Source organism: Meleagris gallopavo, chromosome 1 (genome assembly GCF_000146605.3).
Source record: "Meleagris gallopavo isolate NT-WF06-2002-E0010 breed Aviagen turkey brand Nicholas breeding stock chromosome 1, Turkey_5.1, whole genome shotgun sequence".
NCBI lineage: Eukaryota > Metazoa > Chordata > Aves > Galliformes > Phasianidae > Meleagris > Meleagris gallopavo.
In genome coordinates this window covers 175,954,493-175,963,549 of record NC_015011.2, presented here as the reverse complement: position 1 = coordinate 175,963,549, position 9,057 = coordinate 175,954,493, and the positions used below count along the sequence as shown (strand labels likewise).

Here is a 9,057-nt window from a genome sequence, read left to right as displayed (position 1 = left end):
AAGGAGAAACTATTACTGCATTATTGTGTCTTGTAAATTTGACAGTTTATATTTCCCAATGAAGAGAGAGAAAATTTAAATAACTATCCAGCTCCAGGTAAGAGGAAACAGCACAGAAAAGCAAACGAATGACTTTCTAGTTCTATGTTAAGACATAAATGTTCCCAAATGATGGAAGGTTGCTTTTTGCTTAGAGAAAGTTTTCAACAGTTTTAAAAATGCATGGCTCTCTGGGAGAGATTCTCTTGAACACAGAGAAGGCCTAATCTGAGTTGGATGAAGCTAATAGGGAAGCTGTGGCCAGTGCCAGTGTGCTCTAGGATGGAGAGTTACAAATGTGTGGAAAATCCCTCCTTTCTTAAGTGACAAAAATACACTTTTTTTGGAGGAAACAAAAGATTCTGGGTTATTTTTACCAACACGTACAACAAAAATCCATTGTGTCAGTTTATTATAACAAATTGAAATAGTCTGGCATGAACAACTCTCTGATAAGATTTGAGATAGCTAAACAGTAGCCATACTTCTCAATTTCTTCCCACAAGTTTGTGAAAGGAAATAACACCTTTTGCTCAGCAGAAAAGAAAATAAGGCATTGTTTACCAAAACTCATTTAGTTGGATCAGTGATTTATGAAAAACCTCTTTCTCTCCTTTCTGTTTTCAATGAAGGCCTCTCAATCAACCTAAAACATGTTTATATTTCACACAAAGCAAAACAGCTGAAATATGTTACATGTCCACAAACCACTAAAGTACTTCAGATGCAGCTAAGTCCCCAGAGTAAAAATCCAGATCTACTGAAAGAAATTGCTAAACATCCAAATTCAGTAGAGAGAATTTTACTGCGGGTTCCTTTCTTTGCTACAATCATATATAGTATTTAAACACTGATGACCACTTGAAATACATCACCTCTGCTCACTGTGAAGGTATACAACATCCTGACGCTTGTATTTCATAAAAGTAGCTACCAAGTGAAGTCAACAGAGGAATTAAAGCTCTTTCTGTGAAAGTTTGCCAGAGAGGAGCTTCCATATTCTCAGATATGTATTGCTACCTTCAGAATACCAGAATGCTAAATTCTGCAGAGCAACATCCAATCTCAGTTTCACATGTATAAATCACCAGTCAGAACTCCCTTCGCACTGCATAAGGAGAAATTACAACAACATATCTGACTCCCAGCACCTAAACATTTAAGCTATTATGTCATGACATTCTTGTTACACAAAGTAAAATTCATAATTCGGCAATGAAACCAGAATACCGAAGAAAGGAAAAGTCCCTAATGTTTTAGTCTGCAATTGACTAAATCTTCCAGAAATAACCTTAGCATTTAAGTTCATTAGTAAAACAACCTGTGAACTAATCCTTCTGGAGTAAGAATTTTAATTTGGCAATACATCAGAGACATCTATTTTTAACTTCACGTTTCGCTACATTTAGTGTTAGTTTCATATTTAGAGCTGTTATAGCCACAGAGTTCCAGCAATGTTGACTGGAACTAGCTCTTCAGTGATCCTCAAATACAGTTCATCCCTGAGGTAAGATTGGTAGATGCATCCTTCATACTCATGGTGACAACAGATGGCCAAAAACATCCTGGTTACATGTTTTTGTGCCAGGAAATGATGGTTCAGGGAAAGCAAAATATTTATTGAGCATACATTAATTAAATTAAAAGATAAAATAAAATAAAATAAAATAAAGTATGTATCTACACAGTTTCAAATTCAAAGTTTTTCAGTTCCATCATGAGTAGAAATAAAATTATAAGACTTAAAATGAACTGTTTTGTCTTTATTGAACCAAACATTTCAGCCTTACTGAGAGAAAAATGCTATATTCAGCAATTTCTGTCTACCTCAACATTTTGAAGAAACAAGTTGCAACATTCGCATTCAAGGGAAAAAATTACAAAATGGCAGAATTCTCTCTTGTTATGGTATCTGAAGTTTTGATTAATTCTGTTGAAGATAGGTCATTTAAAGGTCACACTGACCACACAGGGCACTATGTTCTGAACTGCAATTAATAGAAACAGTTTCCTGTTCTGGAGTTATCAATTAATTAAAAAAAAAAAAAAGTTGTATTATTTGAAAATATGTCTCTACTTAATAATAAACTGTTGGTATGAACAGATAGTTTGATATTATTAGATTGAAATTAGGGCTGTACTAGATTCAAATTAGAGCTGAATTGTAAATGCTTAAGTTAAATCTCATTTCGTGATATTTGGGCCAAGAAGAACAGAAATCTTTATTTCCTGATGCAACACAGCACACTTACAAAAACTCATCAGAGATGAATTCCTTTCCACTAGCTCTTCTTTACAAACATCAGCACTGTACTGCTAACAGCAATCGACTCACAGAATCACAGAATCACAGAATCACAGAATGGCCAAGGTTGGAAGGGATCTCAAGGATCATGAAGCTCCAACCCCCCGCCACAGGCAGGGCCACCAACCTCCCCATTTAATACTAGACCAGGCTGCCCAGAGCTCCATCCAGTCTGGCCTTGAACACCTCCAGGGACGGGGCATCCACAACTTCTCTGGGCAGCCTGTTCCAGCACCTCACCACTTTCTCTGTAAAGAACTTCCCCCTGACATCCAACCTAAATCTTCCCTCCCTCAACCTAAAACCATTTCCCCTTGTCCTGCAGCTATCAACCCTTTCAAAGAGTTGATTCCCCTCCTGTTTGTAGGCTCCCTTTAGGTATTGAAAGGCTGCAGTGAGGTCACCCCTCAGTCTTCTTTTTTCTGGGTTGAACAAGCCCAGCTTCATCAGGTTGTCTTTGTAAGGGAGGTGCTCCAGCCCCCTGATCATCTTTGTGACTCTCCTCTGCACCCACTGGACCACTCTGGACTCAGTTGCTCTGGCTATATGATGCAGTGCCAAAGGGATGTGCCCTCCTCCTCTCCACCTTGATCATCATTCACTCACATAGGTAATATTAGAATACAATTTTATTGGTCAAAGCAGAGATATTACGAGCCATACTTTCTTAGGCTGATGTTGCTGTATTGCTGCATTCTGGTTAAATGGGCAATTTTGGAAGAGCCTGAGTCTGGCAAGCTGGATTATCTTTACAAACTTCTGACAAGTCAGGCTGAATTCCTAACACAGAGATAATGATTTTCCTGTCCTTCTTTATACATCAGTCTTGGAATACAATGTATTTTTAGAAGGAGACTGACAACATACTTATGGTACTGTGATAACAATGACCATACTGAAGCTGCTGCACTGGATTAGTCCATGGTGCTTCTATTCTTGTGTCCACTATCTGCTAGTGACCAGTATGAGACACCCATGCTAGGGTATAAACGTTCTTGAGAATTCTGGTATTTTACAGAATTCTTCTACTTCTTCCTACTTTCAGTTGCAGAACGCAGAAAGTTACATATTTAGTGGATCTGACACTAAAAGGCACAAGATCTATTGCTTCTCCAGTCAGAGATTCTGCTTTCAATTATTCTGGAGACAAATCTCATTTTCCTACAAGGGAATACATGCCTCTAAAATGAAAGTGGTCATAAGCACTAGAATGCCATGAAGAAAATCCACAAATAACCACAACTCTCAAAAGAAACTGCTTCTGATAACTGGCACTGAAATTTATCAAGAGAAATAAAATTTCATGGGATGAAAATCAGGGCCTTTGAAATACATCTTGTTCAGTACCCACCATCACACCTGCATAGCTTAGTCATACTATCCAGTATTTTTTTTAACCTCAGGAAAAATAAATATATAGCACTACCCACAGTGTCATGGTCCCAACACAGGATTTGGGCTGTCTCAAAGCTAAAAGATCACAAGGCAATGTAATGTTACATTATTCAAGTAAATTACTCTGGATTTCTATTTCATATTAATATTCCTTACAGAATCTTATATTAAGTGTGAAATATTGGTGATAAAGAACATGAAATCAAAGACTGGAAATAAAATTCACTTCAGTTCTGAGTACACAGACTCCTCTATTCATTTAAGAAGAGAAGATAGAATTAATAAAATGAATTTATAGTTAGGAAGAGTCGACATCCTTCTGTTTTAAATTATATAAGCTGCTTTGGAGTCAGTGATATATATATATATATTCTACTTTCAGCAGATATGAGTGTTTGTTTGTCTCTTTGGCAGAGTAGAGAGTTGTATACAGAGAAGAGAACATGCTGTCTTTAAAAGAAAGTGGAGTAAAGAAGAATTAAATACAATATAAACTTCACCTTCATATGCTTAGCACTCCTTTCCTTTCTCTCTTGGACGATTCAAGACTATACTTAATTTGTTTTCCTAATCTTCCAGCATAATTCCTCCTTTTCTGGAACCTACGCAATATCAAGTGTAAACAAATATACTAATAAAATGTAGTTTCTGACGCACTTATAAAACCACATAACAGATCTAAATTTGTCTTGATCATCTTTCCTTGCCGTATCTTTGTATATCTTCCCAGAGCAGCCTCAGTAATTACTGACATCATATGGCACAATTATGGACTTTGAATCAAAACAAAAGGCAGCAGTTGCAATAATTGTAGATGGTAATGAATCTAATATTAGATTATCAAAAACTCAAATGAGAACTAAACAGATTTGAAATTATATGTTCAAATCAGAATTAAATTTTGTATTCCTTTTGTAAAAATGAACAATTTAAACTTCCTGAAAGTGTTATAGTATCTAATGACAAGCAATAATGGCTCTTCCCTCACAAATAACATCAGGAAGGACGTAAGTTTAATTTATGCTACACACATTCTTGGAACACATGCACATTGGTGAAAAACAAACAGCTAAAATATAAAGAAAAATCTGTCGAAACATAAAGAGCGAAGCAGACAAATCAACATCACTCAGTTATTTTGCATATCAGAACTTACTAGAACAAATCTGTCAAAAACATAAAAGAGGAGTGAAGCAGACAAATCAGTGTCACTCTTAGATATTTTGCATATCAGAACTTTCCAGAACAAATTTATTTCTGAACACATATCTCTGAGCACAATCTAAACATGGCTCCTTCTTATTTGGAGAAACTACTTGCAAAAATAAATACGCCAAAGGTCACATGAAAAATCCATGCAAGTTTTTGGCTCTAAACAGTAATAAGTCAGCTCTCCTCTCAGTTCCCAGATTATCACAGGACCCACTTAAAACTGAATCCTATGTACAAAAGACCCTCTCCTTTCCTGTTTAATTTTAATAGAACTATTTTTTTTTTCGCTAAACTATGTTTTTTTCTAAAATCCCATCTTCAGAAATGTAAATATATGATATTTTTTTTTTGGCTATTTAATTAAGTATGAATTATCTAAGATTCACACGCTGTTTCTAGACCTATCTATCACCTTATAGGTGATATAAATAATGGGCAACACCTTCATGCAGGTATGATTCTATCAGCAGTCACGACACCTAGGACAGTTAAGCAACAGAAAATGAGCAATGTATGTCACTTTCCTACTAGTTTTTAATTTCTGGATGAAAGAAAAAAAGGCCCTGATAAGGAAAATGTCTTGGATTTTCTTCTCTCTAATACTTCAGCTTCCTTATCTGTTAGCCAACATTATATATTCTGTCTGTTTCCACACGTAGACTTAAAAAGAAATTAAACTCAGAAAGTCTTACTGATAGAGCCAATTATATACTACATTGCCTCACTAACAAGAAATATCAATCCAACTGGGGCAAATCCTTCTCTCATTTATACAGAATATATACAAAAATAAGCTCATTGAGTCAACACATTTACACTAGATTTACAGCACTGTGATTGAAAGAGGAATTCTTCTCTGTTTTGGATGAGAGAAAGAGGATTTGGCAGGAAAAAAGGAAATTATCATAAAGCAAATTCCAACTCCAGCTCTCTTCTTATTGAGGAAGTCTCTCTGAATTCAATAGAAATAGGATCAAAGCAGCATTCAAGCTTGATCAAACTGTTCTTTTTTTAATGTAGCAATTATTGTTACATTATCTGCAAATAAAACAGCTATTAAAAGATTACAAATATTCAGAGCAAAATTATAAAATATAACCTCTGCAGCCATACAGAAGGAACTACAATTTTCTTTAACCTAAATCTCTTCAAAAAACAACTAATGAAGAAAAAGAACAGCTTAATGAATAAATACACTTTCCCTCAGATGCTAATATTGTCGACATTTTTCCTCTTGACTGAACTCTGAAAGTAAATTTGTACTTAGGAGACATAATAAAGCAAAAAATGAGAAATTATATCGTTACTGTTAGCCAACCATGTCCAATTTCATACCAGTTTTCATACAGCAAGTATGTGCCCCTTAAATTAAAGAAATTGACTTAATTTGGCACAGCCTGTAGCATGTCTTTTGTCTCCTAGGACAATACTGAAGCCATCCACTCCATTAGCCAAGGGGTTTAAAAACCCAAAGACTGTCGGATCTGTAGTTCAAATTGAAAAGCCAAATTAGAGATGCATGACAACATGGAGACTGTCTTTTAATAGCCTGCCATTTACAGTACAGACTACATGAATGGAACCATATTAAAAAATAAATATGGATTTTATTATAATATCATAAAATCATAGAATGGCCTGGGTTGAAAAGGACCACAATGATCATCTAGTTTCGATCCCCCCTGCTATGTACAGGGTCAATATCCATTAGTTTTCCTGCTGCCAGAACTTTGCAAATTGGTTTTTGTCAGTGTATATTTTCCCTCCACTCCACAAAGATTGTAGCTTGAGAAGTGACTGACACAAGACCATAATCTCTGTGATTCTTTTATTATTATTCTCATTAGCCAGAGAGAACCAAGACAAAGCTCCAAAGAAAGGATTTAGATGTCTGAAACAGGACTTCAGCATCTCTTCCACTCAAGTCTAAGCTACAAGTCAAGAGGTCTCACACACCACTAAAGGGCACAAAAGCTCCCTGATCATCTCCCTGCTGGCCTTAAACACCTGCAGATTTTTGTGTGCACATCCCAGAGGTGCTCCATCTTTGCCAGCCTCCAAAGATATGCCATACATCCCAGCAGAGCCTCACAGGACAAGTACCCTTTGAACACACCTGCTGTCATGGATAAAGCTCTGGTTCCAGATCCTAAGTTGGCATAGAGTCTTCTCTTCTTGCCCTTGATCTATGCCCAGAAATTTGAGGCATTTCTTTCCAACAGTGACCTTTAGGCTGCATTTCCTATTGCTTCCCAGCCTTAGAGCAAAGGGCTCTCTGCTACCTCTTACCAGAAGCCCAGGCATCTCTCCCAGGTCAGCCGCCTTGGGGAACAAAGATATATATTACCTACAAGTTAGATGTTTCACTACCTCTTTTTCTTTTCACATTTGGCATGTGTTTTTAGCTCTCTTTCAGATAAGGGCAGGCAGGGCTGGTAGTAATTTCCCCCTCAGCAAGCTGCCCACTCCTAGGTGGGCTCATCAGGACATGAGGAAGCAAGCTCTGCTCTCATCTGCATGTGCAGCAAGCGTGGGATGAGCAACAGAATAGACAGCACCTATTTTTAGTAATGATAAGTTTTTTCTAATCCAGTTACCATGATTTTGTGTGAGGTAAATAAAATTAAATAAATAAATTATGCCTGTTTCTACCTGGTTGGCCTGCTAATTCCTTGTGTTAAATCAACTTCTAATGACTCTTCAGCATGTCACTAGTTTTCACTTGGAAGACTCACCCAATTTTAATATGCAGTTCTCCAGAGCTAATCAGGATAATTCATCAAATCAGGCTGCTACAAAGGGAAAATAAAAACCTTAGGTGACAGTGCTTTTATGGTACATTTAACAAATGTATTTCAGTTCATTTCCACTAAAACAAATCTGATATTCCCATAGATAACAGTAAGGATTCATTATGGCCTCTGCTACTCATACCAAGCCTAGATGATTTTGTAATGGTATTATTGCAAAAATGTATTTTTTAAATGTCGCTATTGTTTGGATTTGCTGTGGAAGTGAACTGTGCTGCAAACAAGTGTCTCACTCCATTTACTCTTTGCAGAAAATGAAATATGTCAGGCTGACACTTTCCAAACCTGCTGTTCGATTCTATCATTAATAACAAAGATTGGCTAGTGATCTGAGCCTATTACTTGCTACTCATATCAAAAATTCTATTATCTCTTCTGTAGGAAATAATTTAAACATGCTCTGATCTGTCCAGTTGATGAAAGAGTCAACAATCCTCCTTGTAATGAATAAATTTTGGAGATAAAATAATATTCCCAGAGGTCAGATCCCAGAGTTTTGGTGCATTCAGTCCTATCCATCCTTTTCAGAGAACCACATAAGCATATGCCAAGATTCAAGCAGGCACTTAAATCTAACAGATCTACTAATGGGTAACAGTACTTGACTGAAATCAATACTAGACTGAGCAAAAGCCAAAGTGAAGCAAATGAATAGATGTTCTACTTTTAGAAAACACATTTAAAAGATCAAACGTTTAAAAACATCTTTATGCAGCCTTCTTCTATCACTTAAGTAGGTCCAAAAAACATCAAGGAAGTCTTCAATCTTCATGATGTTTACATTTGAATCTTAAAAGATTAAAAACACTAAAAAGCCATTACTCAGTATCTCAGTGGTTGATTTATGAAGCGAATGTCCTAGCAAGGGAACAAATATAACTCTAATATCTTATATCTTTCTAATTTAATATTCTAATATTTAATATCTTGCTACCCTAATATTAATAGATTACCAATGATATTACAGTAAAAATATATATATATATGCTTTTATGGAACAAATCCTTTTCTTAAAACAGTAAGCTGCTGCCAACCAGAAAAAAAAATAAGTAGACAAGACTCAGAACCTAGTACCAGAACTATTACCATAAAGATGACTCTTCCAACTTACAGTTTAGTAAAGAATTCAAACTGAAGGAGAAGATGTATTTAAAAAAAAAAAAATACAGATAATGGCTACTAAAAGAAATTACACATGAAAAAGACATAAGACGCATTTCAATAGTCATGAATATGACAAATCCCACTGACTACTCATACAATTGCATGGTGAACCATCATCAACTTGAGTTTTTA

At 35.9% G+C, this 9,057-nt stretch overlaps 1 protein-coding gene across 1 annotated transcript in view; it reads right to left on the bottom strand.

Annotated features, from left to right (window-relative positions):
- GUCY1A2 (guanylate cyclase 1 soluble subunit alpha 2) overlaps nt 1-9,057 on the bottom strand; it is a 90,495-nt gene that overhangs the window by 25,636 nt on the left and 55,802 nt on the right. The window lies entirely within an intron of this gene.